Source organism: Eutrigla gurnardus (genome assembly GCF_963514095.1).
Source record: "Eutrigla gurnardus genome assembly, chromosome: 4".
Lineage (NCBI taxonomy): Eukaryota > Metazoa > Chordata > Actinopteri > Perciformes > Triglidae > Eutrigla > Eutrigla gurnardus.
In genome coordinates, this window is record NC_139918.1 from 945,017 (window position 1) to 963,590 (window position 18,574).

General features: G+C 43.2%; 2 long non-coding RNA genes across 2 annotated transcripts in view; one reads left to right on the plus strand and one right to left on the minus strand.

The window, feature by feature from the left end:
- Window positions 1–18,574, plus strand: part of LOC311012040 — a 264,577-nt gene that overhangs the window by 43,399 nt on the left and 202,604 nt on the right. The window lies entirely within an intron of this gene.
- LOC311012534 lies at window positions 15,940–18,171 on the minus strand. The gene is made up of 5 exons (XR_014597047.1): window positions 17,960–18,171; window positions 17,234–17,341; window positions 16,990–17,089; window positions 16,580–16,687; window positions 15,940–16,431 (listed from the first exon to the last, which is right to left on the minus strand). It is a non-coding gene; the product is annotated as an uncharacterized lncRNA (long non-coding RNA).

An 18,574-nucleotide genomic window follows, 5' to 3' on the forward strand; every position in this document is an offset into this window, starting at 1 on the left:
ATAAATAAAGGTTTGTGTCAAAATTGTCTGCATTAACTTAAACGTTTTTTTTAACTGCTTTGCAATTACCCATTAGCTATGACTTATCATTACATCTCAGTTGAAGGTGCAAAATATTAATCTGAGTGTATTGATTGGATGCCGATGACTAAATACTACACTGAAAACAATGACTTTTTGGTATAGTAAATGTATGAAGTTAATCTATAATGTAATCTATGTATAAGTAATTTATACATAGTAAAATTTAAATTCAGTGGGAACTAGAATATTTTAAGTAAACATTTTAATATTTACACATTTTATTTATGTAATAAATTCACTGAATAGGAAGAGTACATTTTTATATATTTACAAATACAAGTTAAATTAAAACTGCGAGCAGTATCGTGACGGGCCCGAGCTCATATGCGGTCGTGGAGTGCCTGCGGTCACAGGGCAGTGTCGTGGACGCTGCCCTTGGCGCGGCCGCCTCTCCTGGCGCAAGTCGAGACACAAGCGATGGACACCGAAAGGCATCCGTCTCTCACGTGCGGTCGTGGAGTGCCTGCATTCACACGCGTGGCAGCCGCCTACCTGTGCAGCAGCCACCTCCTCGTGGCGCGAGTTTAGACACAAGCGATTGACATTCAAAGCCATCTGTCTGTCACATACACACATGTTCATGCCTTCCTGACATCTCTCCTCCTCCACCTAGTGTGACCTCTCCTCCTCCCCCTGTGTCCTCCTTGCAAGCTGAAATGAGAGGAATTAGTTAAAAAGAATCAGGTGTGGCTTTAACTTGGAAATATTCACAAAATCAATGACATTTCCTGCTGCCAGTAGGTGGTGCTCTGACTGTGAGTGTCTATCACAGTGCAGATGTGTTCAGGAAGGAACTCTAATCAAGTGTGCAAAGTTTGAAGCAGCTCTGAGAACAAACACTGAAGTTATAATAGTTTGGATGTTAATGACAGAGTTCAGCTGACAGCTGTGTGAGATGCATGTAAAGTGTGTCATCTCTCCTCCTCCCTTTGTGTCCAGGCTGAAATGAGAGGAATTTAAAAAAAGGAATTAAAAGTGGCATGACTGTTGATCTGGTGTGAGGCAGATTGTAAGCTGCATGTGAGATTCACAGTTCTCCATGTGTCACTGATAGAGCTCTGACTCCATCTGGTGGTTGCTGTGTGCCTGTGTCTCTCCTCCCTATGTGTCCTGAGTGAAAACCTGGCTGATTTACACACTTGGCTAAAAACATTTTTTTACCTACTTTATCATGACTTGAGGCGGTGGCTCCAAGAGGCTTTTTGGTACATCTCCACTTGGGCTATCTAGGAAAAAATATATGATGCGTGTACGCTCAACCTAGAGGGGGGGCTGTTGCTCAGAAAAAGAGCATAAAATCGGTCACATTTCATGTCGCCATTAGGTGGCGCTCTACTTGTGAGTTAAAATTGCAAGGCAGTTGTGTTCAGGACGTGTCTCTTAACAAGCATGAATATTTTGGAGCAGATCGGAGAAGAAACGGTGAAGTTATAACAGTTTTGATGCCAATGGCGAAGGATGAAAATAGTAGCGCAGTCATGGCGCCGCCGTGGCCACGCCCCAAGACTTTTGGAGCATCTTTTACTAACTTTTTCTCCTTAAGGCCTTTCCAACCACATATCCAATTTTGGTATCAATCGGATAAACGGTGTAGGAGCCACATTTAAGTTTATTTGGATTGAACTTAATATCTCTTGTTTTCTGCACTTTTGAGCTTGCGCCCCCTTTAGGTGGTGAATGGTGCCACCTCAAGGGAACTGATAAAGGGATGCCAATTGCGCATGACGGGAGGAGAGCAGGCCGCAGAATACAGTCATTGACCTCGCTCAACGAACAATACATCGCAATCCATTACAACAATCCCGTTACATTTTGCATCCCACGGCATTTTTGTTTGTGTATTATTTTACTTTGTAATAAAAACGGCAACAACTCCGGACAAAACCATCTCACGTGGATTATTACGAGTGTGAGTCAGACACTGCAAACCTGCCTTCTCACCTGGTCAAAACAGATAGGACTGGGGCTACAGGAAAAGCCGAAACCTGTTTTTGCCAGTACATTTAGTCAATGACTTCTGCAACATCGGGATACTTGGACAACGAAGAACTGTCGCCACTACGCGCAAGAAAGAATTGTTAGACAAAGGAACAAAGGAATCACTCGTTGGAGGGTATGTACGGCAAAATGCCAGAACATTAAGAACTTTTTCGTTGGACAAAAATCATTGGATTATTAAGAAGAAAGTTTGGTTCGTGTTTTTTGAGCCGATTTTTTGGATTACTTGTTTTTGACGTTAATTGATGACCAAATAATCGGAGCGGCGCACGCTGTTTATTTTTTAAGGAATTCCGATGTTTAGGTTGAAAGAAAAGAGAACTGTTCTGAACTTTATTGGACTTTTAATGAGCTGAAAGAAAGGAAATTATTATTTGTGACTTTTTGGAACTTTATTCTTTGATCAATGGCCGAATCAAATTATTCTGAGACACCTGTTGCAAATATGGAGGACGATGCAGTGACGCGTATGCGCAAAGCGAGACAAGGAAAAATGTCCCACATTACACGAAGAATCAACATTGTAAATGACTTGATGGTAGATAAAGACTTTCTTGGCGAAGTTAAACAAAATATGGCGAAGTTTAATGCATTTTTGGAGGAATTTAAAGCGTTACATGCATCCTATACGGACATGCTCGATGAAACTGCTCGCGATGAGGATGAAGAAAATTGGTATAAGCCGAGACATGCAGATATTGTTGCTTTTATTGATAAGGTGTGGGAATGGATCGCTTTGGTTGAAAATCGTAGCTCCCCCAGCGCTACTGAAGTAACTTCCTCTGCCAATGTAGTGCCCGAATCGGCCCAATTAGTTCTTGGCAATGCCCAAACCGGGCTGGACATCGTTGATGCGCAATCGCATAGGTCCAGCACTTCGTCAGGCAGATCATACTCATCGACCCGATCTTTACGTATTAATGCAGAAGCAGAGCGAGAAGCTTTATTGGCCAAAGCGTCTAAATTGCAGCTAAAACACGCTATTGAGGAGCAGGAGCAATTGTTACGTAAGCAAAAGGAAGCGCTGGAGCTTAGTGTTAAATTGGATGCCGCAAACGCAAAAATTAATTACTTAAAGGCTGCTGAAAGGAACCCCATCGGTCCCATTCCTTTCAATTTAGACACCGCTAGTAGGTCTGTGTTGATAGCAGGAGTATCACAAGCTGCATATATGGAAGAACTGGAAAGTTCAGTTTCTTTTCTTGAAACCCCCTCAGTGAGACCCAAGGCAGGTGCTGCTCATGTTAGTTTCCCCTTGCTTAACCCAAATTACAGCAGACCTACATCACCCGATAGGCCCACCAGCACTGACCAGGTGCAGTTCACAGCACTACATAGTCTTCCCTATGGAGGTGATTCAAATACCTCCCCAGCCCCAATTCAGCCAGCTGTTAGTTCAGCTCAAGGTATTCTGCCTACACAGCCCCCCACTCACCAGCCACAACCACCTCCGCCTCCACAGCCTCAGCCCCCACCATGGCATCAGCCTCAACTGCAGTCTCAATTGCCGCCTCAGTCACAGTCTCAGCTTCAGCCTCAGGCTCAAACACCCTCTACGCCCAGCTCGCCGTATGACAGTCATATGATCAAAGTGTTGGAAAATCAAAATGAACTCACCAGACTGCTCATGAAACAACAGTTGTCATCCACCTTACCACAGGGTAGCATTCCGGTCTTTGATGGCGAGGTGCTTGAATATAAGTCATTCGTTCACAGTTTTGAAAACATGATTGAACGGAAAACCGACAACCACAGAGACCGTTTGCAGTTTCTCATACAGTACACAAAGGGCCAAGCCCAGCGGCTAGTTAAGAGCTGTGAATATATGGCACCAGATAGAGGATATCAAAAGGCTCTGCAGCTATTAAAGGAAAACTTTGGCAATGAGTATAAGATCTCTTGTGCCTACTTGGAAAAGGCCCTCTCATGGCCTCAGATCAAAACACAGGATGCTAAGTCCCTGCAGGATTACGCCATGTTCCTGAGGAGTTGCTGCAATGCAATGGAGGAGATGTCATACATGGAGGAGCTGGACATTATATCCACCATGAAGAGCATTGCCGTGAAATTACCTTACAAGCTCAGGGAGAAATGGCGCAACAAGGCGTATGAGCTACAACAACAACGCCAAAGCAGGGTAAGAATTTTAGACCTAGTCTCTTTTATGGAAAAGCAGGCTCGCATAGCAGGTGACCCAATGTTTGGCAGTCTCCAAGACCAGTCAACTATTAAAGGAAATGCAAAAGCTCCTGTTAAAACGCGGCCCTCCAAGTCCTCTAGCATTAGCTATGCGACTAGTGTAGCCACTGTCACAGGAGCAAATCCTGACCCATCATGTCCATTTTGTAGCTCCAAACATGCATTAGACTCATGCCAAAAGTTCATGAAAGGGGCCCATAGAGACAAGCTAAGCTTTTTGAAAACCAAGGGCATCTGCTATGGATGTTTCACCCCAGGGCACATTAGTAAAGACTGCAGTAGGCGTCTTACCTGCAACGTGTGAAAACGAACCCATCCCAGCATACTCCACATTGCAACCAAGAAAACAGATAGTCCATCTATTGTTAGGGTAGCAGAGTCTTGTGGTCATATAGGGGCCGGAGACCAGGAGGGCATTCTTTCCATTGTTCCGGTTAATGTCAAGGCAGCAAAGGGCAGCCATATTATACAAACGTATGCTCTGCTGGATCCTGGGTCTACTGCCACCTTCTGCTCAGAGGAGCTCATGACGCGTCTCAATCTAAGAGGAAAGAGGACACGCATACTTCTGCGCACCATGAATCAGGAAACATCAGTCCCAGTGCATGTCATATCAGGATTGGAAGTTTCAGCACTGGACAGCGACACATTCTTCCATCTTCCTGACACCTTGACTCAAAAGGACATGCCAGTAACCAGTAGCAGCATCCCCAAGCAAAGTGACCTGGCGCATTGGGCGTACTTAGGTAAGGTCACCATTCCCTCCATTAGTTCAAAGGTAGAACTGTTGATTGGCACGAATGCTTCACACCTATTAGAACCTTGGGAGGTAATAAATGGCCAAAATGGGGGTCCCTATGCAACACTTTTAGGGTGGGTAGTAAATGGGCCATTGAGAAGTGCTGCTGGTACTGGAGGAAGTGCAACAGTCAATAGGATCTCTGTTGCGAGTCTGGAAAGGCTGCTAATCTTGCAGTACAACCAGGACTTCCAGGAAAATGCATCAGAGGAAAGGACAGAAATGTCTGTCGAGGACAAAGCTTTCCTACGCATGGCGAATGAGGCAGTACTGGAGAATGACCACTACAGTTTGAGACTGCCCTTCAGGAAAGCAAATGTGCACATGCCAAGCAATAGGCAAATGGCAGAACAGCGTCTGTATAGCCTGAAAAGGAAAATGTTAAAGAATGAGCAGTTCAAACAGGAATACACAGCATTTCTCACTGACATCCTTGAGAACTATGCTGAGGAAATCCCACAGGAGGAACTCATGCAACCACCAGGAACAACCTGGTTTTTGCCACATCATGGGGTTTACCACCCTAAGAAGAAAAAGCTCAGAGTGGTGTTCGACTGTGCGGTGTCATTCCAAGGTGTGTCACTCAACACTGAACTACTACAGGGTCCAGACCTCACCAACTCTCTCCTTGGGGTCATCATGAGATTTCGGATCATGGGGTTTACCACCCTAAGAAGAAAAAGCTCAGAGTGGTGTTCGACTGTGCGGTGTCATTCCAAGGTGTGTCACTCAACACTGAACTACTACAGGGTCCAGACCTCACCAACTCTCTCCTTGGGGTCATCATGAGATTTCGCAAAGAGCCCATTGGAATCATGGCTGACATCAAATCAATGTTCCATCAGGTCAGAGTGGCAAAGTCGGATGTGGACTATCTGCGATTCCTTTGGTGGCCACAAGGTGACACTAGTCAGACCCCAAAAGAACACCGTATGCTTGTACACATCTTTGGCGCTGTGTCTTCCCCAAGCATTGCAACCTATGCTCTTCAAAAAACTGCCACTGACAATGAAAGCTGCTTCCCCCCGCAGGTAACAGAGACCATCAGGCACAACTTCTATGTTGACGACTGTGCTAGGTCAGTGTCCAGAGTGTCCGATGCCATCCAGCTGGTAAGAGATCTCACTGCATTGTGCAACAAAGGTGGGTTCCAGCTAACTCAGTGGGTGAGCAATAGTCGTGCAGTGCTGTCATCCATTCCCAAAGAACACAGATCCAAAGACATTAAGTCACTTGATCTTGACAAAGACAACCTGCCAGTTGAAAGAGCATTGGGACTGCAATGGTGTGTAGACTCAGATAGCTTTCAATTCAACATCAACCTAAGCCAAAAGCCACATACACGCAGAGGCATACTGTCTGTTGTCAGCTCTATATTTGACCCACTCGGCTTTCTTGCTCCTCTCATTCTTCCAGCCAAGCAGCTGCTACAGGAGCTCTGTCAGGCGGGCTTTGGATGGGATGAGCCTTTGCCACAGGAGATATCAAGGCAATGGATGGAATGGACCAGTAGCCTGGAGATGATCAAAGGCTTCAGAGTGCAGCGATGTCTGAAACCAGAGGGCTTCGGAATGGCCAGGTGTGCCGAACTGCATCATTTTGCGGACGCCAGTGAGAGTGGCTATGGCTCTGTGAGCTACATCAGACAGGTGAACCAGAAAAATGTTGTGCATGTCACCTTTGTGCTTGGCAAGTCTAGAGTACTACCCTTAAAGAACATCACAGTGCCAAGACTAGAGCTGGCGGCAGCTGCTCTGTCAGTCAAAGTGGACAGAATGCTGAGGAAAGAATTACACCTTGATTTAGAGCCCTCTGTGTTCTGGACAGATAGCCAAATCGTGCTTAAGTACATTGCCAATAACCAAGCCAGGTTTAAAACCTATGTGGCAAACAGGGTCTCATTTATACGAGACAACACAGAGTTGTCTCAGTGGAGATATGTAGGCAGCAAAGACAACCCTGCTGACGACTCATCCAGAGGGTTGAATTCCAGAAAGTTCATGGAGCAGAAGAGATGGATTCATGCACCTGAGTTTCTATGGAAACCAGTGGAAAGTTGGCCAGTAGTGCAGGCACTGGGCCCCATGCTTCAGGATGATCCAGAGGTTAGGAAAACCACTGCAGTGTTCACAACCCTGGTGAAATCTAGAACCCCTACTGACCAGCTTATTCTGTATTTCTCAAACTGGATCAGCCTTTTAAAGGCTGTAGCTTGGTACCTCAAGCTGAAGAGAAATTTGATACTGAAAGTGAAAAGAGGAAAAGAGTTCGCCCCACTCGCCCACTCTGACAGGTCACAGTCAAGCCAAAAGGTGGTAGACGTAAAGCCCCGTGTTGAACAGCACCTAACAGTGAGAGACCTAACGGATGCAGAAAGAGCAGTTGTCATGTACAGTCAGAGACAAGCTTTCTCTAATGAATTCTCAACGTTGCAGATGACGCCTCCCAGAGTATCCAACAGCAGTAAGCTGTGCAGGCTCGATCCTGTACTGGATGATGGCCTACTGAGGGTAGGTGGCAGGCTACACAGATCCACAATGCCAGAGGACACTAAACACCCCTGCATCTTGCCCACAGATTCACACATCTCAGTGCTGCTGTTACGTCACATTCATGAACGCATTGGACACAGTGGCAGAAACCACATGCTCTCAGAGCTCCATAAGAAGTACTGGATTAAAAAAGGCAACTCAGTAGCTAGAAAGGTGCTCTCCAAATGTGTCACATGCCGCCGTGTGAGAGGCAAAGTAGGTCAGCAGAAAATGGCAGACTTGCCGGTGGAAAGAATCCTACCTGACCTCCCACCCTTTACTTGTATGTCCAGCAGAGCTATTCATCTGGAAATTGCTCATACTTTGGACACAGACTCATGTATTCATGCTTTGAGGAGATTTGTGTGCAGGAGAGGCCAAGTCAAGCACATCAGGTCTGACAACGGGACGAACCTGGTGGGTGCACATGCAGAGCTGAAGAGGGCCCTGATGTCCCTCAATCAGAAGAAAATTCAGGATGCCCTGCTTCCTGATGGTGTTGAATGGAGTTTTAACCCACCAGCTGCATCACACCATGGTGGAGTCTGGGAAAGACTCATCCGATCCATCCGGCAGGTGCTCAACTCCACTCTGCACCAGCAAACCACTGATGACGAAGGCCTTCATACCCTGCTCTGTGAGGTGGAGGCAATCCTGAACAGTCGCCCCCTCTCCACAGTGTCCTCAGACCCCCATGACCTGGAACCGCTGACCCCCAATCATCTCCTTTTGTTGAAGACCATGCCCACTCTGCCCTCTGGAGTCTTCCAGCAGTCCGACATCTATGCCAAGCGCCGCTGGAAACAGGTCCAGTACATGGCTGATCTATTCTGGCTCAGATGGACGAAGGAATACCTTCTTCTGCTCCAAGAGAGGCAGAAATGGACGGGCAAGAAGAAAAACTTCAACGTCGGAGACATTGTCCTGGTGGTCGATCCCACCACGTCAGTCCTTGAGAGGCCCATTACCAAGCTGTGCCGGATCCTTGAGGCTGACGATGAATCCTGCTGAGGAAACCCAATGATGTCTGTCCCTTAACGCTATACAGGGAAGTAGAATTAATTCATTTCATTTGATTTACATACTTACCTTATTGATAATTGCCCTATTTTGCTCATTATTGTTATGCATATTTAACTGAAACTTTATCACTTGGCTCCTTTTTTTTTTGTATGTTGTAAAATAATTGATTCTTGGAGAACAATTAGGGGCCGGTGTGAAGGAGCCACATTTAAGTTTATTTGGATTGAACTTAATATCTCTTGTTTTCTGCACTTTTGAGCTTGCGCCCCCTTTAGGTGGTGAATGGTGCCACCTCAAGGGAACCGATAAAGGGATGCCAATTGCGCATGACGGGAGGAGAGCAGGCCGCAGAATACAGTCATTGACCTCGCTCAACGAACAATACATCGCAATCCATTACAACAATCCCGTTACATTTTGCATCCCACGGCATTTTTGTTTGTGTATTATTTTACTTTGTAATAAAAACGGCAACAACTCCGGACAAAACCATCTCACGTGGATTATTACGAGTGTGAGTCAGACACTGCAAACCTGCCTTCTCACCTGGTCAAAACAGATAGGACTGGGGCTACAGGAAAAGCCGAAACCTGTTTTTGCCAGTACAAACGGTATAGGACAAGTTCGATTTAGTACGACCCCTGTGAATGGCCAAAAACAGCCAAAAACGGCCAAAAATGGCACTTTTTGGAAATTTGTGGCAGCGCCAAACATTACCCAATTTTGATGAAACTTTACATGCATATTCTTTGAAGCTATGGCAACATAGATTTCGAGTTTCGTAATTTTAGGGGCAAAGGTTATAGAGTTATGCTAATTGCATTGTGGTAGCCCAACCCTCTAATGTTCATTGGCGGATATCTTCTGATTAAATACATATTTTTGAAACATTTTCGGACCATAACCTCAACTAGGTCTAACGAGTATGCGTACCAAATTACGTCCAAATCGGACCAACGGTGTCTGAGAACTGCGCAACTTCCTTTTTTTCATAAAATCCAAGATGGCGGAAAATTTTCCCAGGCGGACTTTTGTACTCCCAGTGGCTTTTTTGTAGAGGAGACTTGTCTGCACATGTGTGCAAAGTTTCATGTCAATCGGACTTACGGTGCGGCGGGGATGGCGAATCTCCCACTAGGTGGCGCTAGCGAGCAACTTTTTCGTGACCAACGCCAAATTCTCAAATTTTTCGCTAGACCCTATAGACACTCCAATTTACATTTTTTTTCATGCGAAGGCCCCCAAAATGCAGGTCAAACGTGTAAGAATAATAAGAAAAACATTTGAATAACAATAGGGCTTCGCAGCCCGACGTTGTAGGCGCTCGGGCCCTAAATAGAAAACAAGTCAGTTAAAAGCCTGATTAAAAAGGTGGGTCTTGAGCCTCTTTTTGAAAACAACATTCTCTGCGGCCCTGAGGTTCTCCGGCTGGCTGTTCCACAATCGGGGGCCATAGAAACTGAACGCCGCCTCCCCGTGTGTTTTAGTTCTCACCTGTGGTATGGTTAAAAGGCCAGCACTGGAGGACCTCAGGTTCCGTGAGGGTTGATAGGGTAAAAGGGTAGGAGATAAATAAGAAGGCCCAAGACCATTAAGACATTTAAAAATTAGTAAAAGAACCTTAAAATCGATCCTGAAGCGCACAGGGAGCCAATGCAGCGATTTTAAAACTGGTGTAATGTGCTCCCGCCCTCTGGTCCTCGTCAGCACGCGTGCGGCTGAATTCTGTAATAACTGTAAATTGTATATGTTCTTTTTGGGAAGACCAGAGAGCAGGGCATTGCAATAATCTAGGCGACAGGAGATAAAAGCATGCATCAGCACCTCCGTGCTGGCCTGAGAGAGAAACGGGCGGACTCTGGCTATATTCTTAAGATGGTAAAAACCTTTGTTATGTTTTTGATGTATGGAATAAAAGTTCCAGAGTCAAAAATCACACCGTGATGTTTTACAGATTTTGAGGGTTTAAAATCCTGTAACTTTGGTAAAAGTTTCTCTCTCTGGCCTTCAGGACCAATGACTAAAACCTCTGTTTTGTCCTGGTTGAGCTGCAGGAAGTTTGCTGCCATCCATGACTTGATGTCTACAATGCAGTTAAAAAGGGCATCAATTGGCCCTGTGTCATCAGGAGACAAGGCGATGTACAGTTGCGTATCGTCAGCATAACTATGAAAGCTGATGCCGTGCCTCCTGATGACGTCCCCAAGGGGAAGCATGTAAAGATTAAAGAGTTGGACCTAAAATTGACCCTTGGGGAACTCCACACTTTATCTCATGGGTTCTTGAGGAACATGTATCCATACTTACAAAGAACTTCCATCAGTAAGGTAGGACGTGAACCAGTTAAAAACAGTGCCAGAGAGGCCGACCAGGTTCCTCAGTCTATTTAATAAAATGTGATGGTCTACTGTATCGAAGGCGGCGGTTAGATCCAGTAGTACCAAGACTGTGAGTTTATGATTATCTAAATTACACCTGTCGTCATTTAAAATCTTTAAAAGTGCGGTTTCTGTACTGTGGTTCCTCCTGAAACCAGACTGATGGGTTTCTAAAATATGTTTTGAGTATAAGAACTCATTTACTTGATTAAAAAGTTTCTCTAAAATTTTACTTAAAAATGGTAAGTTGGATACAGGCCAGTAGTTATTTAAGACATTGGGGTCTAAATCACTCTTCTTCAGAAGGGGCTTCACCACCGCCGTTTTAAAGGAGGTGGGGAAGACACCCGTCTGAAGAGAGCAATTCACCAAAAACAACAGCTGTTCCTCGAAGAATCCATAAAGTGTTTTAAAAAACGGTGTGGGCATTGGATCTAAAAGGCAGATTGTGGGCTTTACCTGGGAGAAAACTCGACCTAGTGTCCTTGCATCAACCAGGGCAAAACTCTCCAGTGTTTCCTCCGGTAAAAGCAATGATCCAGGTGTTAAAAGCTGTTGGGATAAAAGACTGGATCTGATGTCATTGATTTTTCTTCTGAAGCGGTCTGCAAAGTCCTCGCAAAAGGATGTTATCTTTTGTTTGAGGATTTTTTAGAGTTTGTTTGTTTAAAGATCAAATGTGGAGAATAGGAATTTGGGGTTCTTCGTCATTGATTAATTTTTGGAAGTGGGAGATTCTTGCTTGTTTTACCGTGTTATTGTAAGTTTTGAGGTTTTGACGTAAAATTTCATAGTGAACGGTTAACTTGGATTTCCTCCATCTCCTTTCAAATGTGTAACCAATTAACACTTAAAAATGTAAAAAAAAAAAAAAAAAAAAAAAAAAAACATATGACACTTGCTAATGCAGATTATTCATGACCTGCCTTGCATCTATTTTTGAGAGACTTTTGCAAAATCAGTTGTAGCCTCATACAGTCAAGGTGCAGATTTAAAATCACTCTTTTTTACAGGACCCAGGTGCAGACACAAGACAAGGACAGATTGAACCAACTTAAGATTTTAATTTAAACATACACAAAGTCAGGAACATAGATCGGCTTGCAAAACCATGAAACGTGAATCACAAAATGAACACAAAAATGAACTATGACCTAACAAACTTAAACATGAATTTAAACAAAGGAACGGACACTAAACCTGGACGTGAACCATGGTTTACAAAATGAACACCAGAATAGACTATGACCTAACAAACTTAAACATGAATTTAAACAAAGGAACAGACACTAAACCTGGACGTGAAACATGGACACAAACATGGAACATGAAACTGTGGCGTGGGGAAGAACAAAAGAACAAGGCACGAGACAAACAGCAACACACACGGCGACTAGACTTGAAACACTTACAGACACGTAGACACAATCTTGGCACAGACCATTAACTTTACGTGGAGACATAAAGCGTGGCATGAACATCAAACTACCTGACAAAGGCAAAAGTGCAGGGAAGGTTTAAGTAGGGGCAGAACCAATTACACCAGGTGAGGGAAACAGGTGAGTGCAATTGACAAGATGTGGGAGTGACAAGACAGTGATGCAGGGGCGTGGCCAAAGACAGGGAGACAGAAACAAAATGTGAGAGAAAACAAGACATGACTGAAAACAAGACAAGGCATGACACATACATCACGGACCGAAATTTACATTTGCATTACGTTATCTGTTACTGAAAAAAAAACACTTTTATTGCAGTGATTTTTTAAAAGCAACAACTTACTTATACAACACTGATTAACAATATTTTTTTGACCCTATTTCATTGATAGTGAAAAAGCAGAAGAAGCCTCTTTAAGAGCATCCTTAAGAGGAAACAGGACACTTACTGTCGATGAGAAAGCTTGCTCAGAAGACTCAACTCTGTTTTGTTGACCACCTTTTCCGTGCTTCTCAGGTGCTGGACTATATCAGCATACAGTTCCCCACAAATCGGACACTTGTGCTTGCACCTCTCATACTGCTTGCTTGGAGAGCTTTTCAAAAACGTGTTGAAAGTTGTGATACTTGTCGGCTTTATTTTCTTTACATCACAGGAGAAGGGGTATTTTAAACAATCTCACATTCTTGTAATCAACACCATATGACATGAAAATAATATTGTGTATGTATGGGGTCTGGGGGCTAAGAGGATACCTTTCACTCCCTCACTCTCTCAGCCAAACTGGTGTCCCGAGGTCTAATATGTATGTTCCCATATACAGTCCTGCCCTAACTGTAACACGTTTGTTTTACAGTGAAACCGAGGCAGTGCAATCTGAATCTGCAGCCTACCAATCCAAGTACCTCATTATGCTTGTGCATCAACATTGCTGCCTCCCAGGATATTTCACCAGGCTATGGACTGTTGCCATGGTGATATTATGCGCTCTTACCCCAGAACAAGCTTATTCTCTAAAATTAACATCTGACAATAATCACTATTATGGAACTAGAGATCGAAGTGTGTCTCTCAACTGTAAGTTCACCCTTGATTCTGAGGATTTGGATAATTTGGACATAGAGTGGAACATTGTGCCACCAAACAGGCAGGAAGATGACAAACTTATACTCTGGTATGTTCAAAGTATCATTCATAATAATTGATATGCCCCTTTAAAGAACAGGATCTACTTTACATCTCCTGAGCCCCAAGACGGTGATGCTTCTATAAGTATCACTAACCTTAAGCTTACAGATTCTGGAACATACCAATGTAAGGTGAGAAACGTAGCAAGTGAACAGATTAAAGACATTCTTCTGACTGTAATGGAGAGGCCAGACAAACCGGTATGTTACATGGATGATGAAGCTGTGTTGGATACAAATATAAGGCTCAGATGCAAATCCTCACAAGGCACTCCACCACTTAACCCTCGTGTTGTCCTGGGGTCATTCTGACCCCAAATTAAATCTTTTGCTGTCAAAATAGGTTTTTTGTTCATCAAATGGTCTGAAAATAATGGGGGTTGTTCGATACTATGCTATTCATGATTAAAATAAATTTGAAGTAATTTGATTGAAATATGGGTGTTTTATTGAATATAATAACTTCTGTTGTCCTCTGGGGTCAAAAAGACCCCGAAGCACAAAGTAGTGCAATGGGGCAAATTGTCACACCATACTGCTTTCCCACAGATGAACACCCCCTCCTCATGGCACACACACGCGTACACATGCGTGCGCACACACACACACACACGCACGCACGCACGCACAGAGAGGCACATGTGTGATGTGTGGGGTCAAGCAATGGTTAGGACAAGAAAAGACAAAAACAAAAAAGGTCTTTTCTCACAGGTGTTGGGGCATTCCACATTTTAGTCTGAGAGAGACAGAGGCAGGCAGCACAATGAGGAGGCAGAAGCAATATACTTTGCAGGAGGCTTGTGAGCTAATTTTGGAGAAGAATGACCAGGAGGAAGACGATACTGAACATGAGGACAAATCAACTGATGAGAGAGTCAGTGTCAGAAGAGGAAGAAAATAATGATGGGGTGATTGATCCACCATACAGACCACATGCTACTTCTTCCTCTGAAGAAGCCCCCACATCGCCCACTGCAGAAGTGGAGGACTATACTTCTTTTGATGAAGAGGAAGATTCTGAAGCTGAACTAGAAGACGTCTCGGAATTTGAGGACTGCACTTTTTATGAAGAGGAAGAATCTACCGATGAGGAAGAATCTGAGGAAGAGGACCCAGCTGAGATGGAAGAATATTTCCAATCAAAGGATTAATCATTGATCTGGTCTTCCATCCCTCTGAGTGACAGACGATACATGACAACAGCAGAGTGAGAGACAAGCTACCATGGGCCGACTGCATATGCAAGGTCTCGTATTGATGATATCATGTCCACCTTCGACCTGTTTCTGCCAAAGCCTATTCAAGAGGCAGTGCTGAACATGACAAATAAGGAAGGACAACGTTTGTATGGCATCAAGTTCTGCCCTCACCTGAGTGATGTCAAAACATCAAAAAGGTGCCAAAAATGCAATGCATACATCTGCAAAGTTCACGCCACTTCTGCCTGCCCAGCATGCAACTAAGGGCACGATCAGACTGTTCAGACTATTCTGAAAAGATAGTCTTGAAATGTTGAATGTTTTGGAAATGAATGTTGACGTGTTTAAATGTCAGGTAATGAGTTAGAATAAAGGGTAACACTTTCTATGAAGGTCTAGTTTATAATGCATTAGGAGCACATGCATAAGACATTATAATGCATTAATAATGCTTCATACATGTCATTATAATAGTGTATAATCATGTATAAGAACTTATACCAAGGTTTATAAAGTATTACAAGTGTGGACATAATGTATTATAAATTAAGCACTTATAATGTTTTATACCTGCATACTAAAGTGACAACAGTGTTTGAATGAAGAATCTGAAGTCCTGGGTCACATAACACATTATAACCATCCTTACTCTAGCCAGTAGTAAAGACACACATAGAACTGCTCAACATAGAACAGATACTAAATGCTCAGTTACGGAAAGGGCGTAATGCCTTATAAATATCAATAATATGACTTTAAGAGCTTTTAGTAAAGTGACAACACTGTATAAAGTTATTAGCAATTGTATGATATTATAACACAATTATAATCACTTAGGAGCAGTATTTTGCTGGCTGTAAGTAAAGTGTAAGTCAACCATAATGATGTTTAAAGCAACTCTTTATTTTGCAGAAACAAAATGGTTTATTGACCTATGGAGTGAATATAGGTCAATAAAAAAACAAGTCTCTTACCAAACCAAAATCAGAAAAAAATGCATATTACTTTGTACATTTTTAAAAAATGCTTTTACAGCTCTACAAGTTTTAAATACGAAATAAAACAGGTAGGTAGAGGCACAATATTTTGGTACTCTTATCAGCTGATGTACCTCATTTTTCAACAGTTACGAATTGCATATTTACGAATGTCATGCAGGAGCCGGCCAATGATATGAAATCTATGAATCCTGCCCAGCCAGTATTCCCACTCAATCACTTTTAAATGTTCTTGCAAAAGTTTTGTGGTACGGTTTCCACGGTGCCTCCACACTTCAACCTTGAACGTCTGCCATGCACGTTCCAAATGCTGAGTGTGGGCTCCAGTGTTTGGGTCAACAAAATGCCTTTTATGGCATACTGTGTGATGGTCAAATCCCATATCTCCAAGTACCCGCTGGTAAGCTCGCCATTCATCAGAGACAATCTGTGAGCCTCCTCTCACATGGTGTAGTATGGTTGGCAGGAGATCTTCCCTCGAACGGCCTCTCACCACCTTCAGTATGGGTCTTCTTGATGTTTGCCCAACTTCAAGTAAGCCCAAAACCCACTTTTTTGTGCGGCGCCAGGCAGGTCCAACGCGTCCTCTGTTATACTGCAAAACCAAATATTTTCAGATGGAGTGAAAAAGCTTTCTTGGAAGCCACTTTTCAAACCAGCTCATTACTTTTTAAAAATCACACTGCAAAAACAAACAACAAATGGATAATTTACAAAAGAAATAACTAGTATACACTACTTACTTTCCTCTTGTGAGAGAATTTGCTTTCATCTAACATCACAAAGCAATGATGTCCACCAATCTTCAATTTCCCCTGGTGTCTCAGTTTGTCAATGGCTGTAATGCAGACCTTGAGAGATGGAAGTTCAATATTAGAGCTTGCTCAGTCAGGTAAATTGTTCCAAATGTTATGTTCTTCTCCAACAAAATATATTCTACTGCTTTAAAATAAATCTAGATAACTACTGCAGACCTTTTTGAGCTTCAGTCATATAGTAGTATACTCTGTCACACGTACATGTCAAATGTAAGTTGTGATCTCCAATTATGCACTATTCAAGAAATAATGTTGGGTAGTTTTTCTGACACCACTTGAATGCAGCACACATATTATGTATAGAGGCAAAGTTATGCCCTCAAAAACCTATGCACCTTTCTCAAAGTGGAAGCCATCTTCGTCAAAGTGCGACTGCTGCTGGCAATGCCATCCTCCATCATATCCATCTGTCTCAGCCTCAATCCCTGAGAATACCTTTGACAGAAATGGTTGATCTTAGTAAAATTAAAAATTAAAACATAAATCATGTACGGGCAATCAGAAGTCTATGAATAATTTGGACCTCAGCATTTGCATATGGGTATTAAAATGGGTAATGTTAACAAATAAAACACCAACCGATAGATGAACTCCAAATGGCTTCGGAGAGGCCTACGAGAGTTGAAGAAGATCGATCCACTTCTGACAGATCTCCTCTTCTGGCGATGGCCTTTTCTGCCACAAGACCTAATGGGTGAGTAAGAAAAATAATGTTGATAATTATTAATTGGCGATAGATTTAACTAACTGATAATTACAAAATATTACATCTCTGCCTGCAGCAGGGTGGGGATTTACCCAGACCAGATGTCATTCATTACACATGCGTTATGGATAAGGGTATGTGCTACATGAATTAATAATGACTAATATCCTAGGAAGAAACAGCAGAGCGCTCCTCATGCAGTTATCACCTGTGTGGGCTGCAGGTGAGCCTGCTCGACAGTGCCTCCTTTCATTCTTTTCTTTTTTTCATTAGCCCCCCATCCCGGTCGGACATGTCTCTAAATTGCACACTGGCCTGCAGTCAAAACTTAAACTTCATGGTGCACGCTATGGGGTGGCCCCACTCTTGGACAGTTTTTAATGAGAGGCAATGCTGCCCTGACATTTGCGCGCACACAACAATGTACAGTAGTAAGTTGTGCAAAACACCATCATCAGTTTAAGTATGCTGAACGGTCCCATAAAAAACAATGAAAACCGGACATATTCACGAATTCATATCCCCCCCTCCCTCCTTGACAGGATGTGAAAAGTGGACATGTCTGAGCATACAATTAACGTAGCAATGGCGTTTCTTACCATACATATCCATCAGCTTTGGAGACAACGTTTAGGTGCATGGGCCTCTTGCAGGTGGAGCAGATCATGCAACGCTTTAGGATTCCTCTTCTTTGCATCCATACAACTATTTTTCTCCGGCGGCGTATAGTGTCCTCTTGTTGTATTAATCGACGAATTTCATCACTCAGTAAATTTGCCATGTTGGCATCCTTCACCTGAAGAGCGGGCAGCGACGATCTCCCATGGATCCATGCGATCTCCCGCTTGCGTCCAAAATTGCCTTCTGTGATTGCTGCGTTCAAAAGGGAATTTCGAGTTGTTAAAAATAAATTGAATGGTTCTCCAACTTATAATTCTTTAGTTTAAAGTCTTAAATTCTGCTGTCTTTTCAGAGCTACTTTTTGTTGACATTTCAACGTAGATTTCATTTGTAATTATACATTATAATGGTTGCTTAGTTTATCTTACACTATGATTACAGCAATATGTGGAGGTTAATAGCTATTGTATTGACTAAATTAGTTAGCCTGTGTTGGCAGGTAACATTAGCTGAGAGGTTATGCAAGTGAACCGAAATCAAGCAATTGAATTTATTTACAGCATGAACGAAATGTATTGATTGTCAGAAGCCAG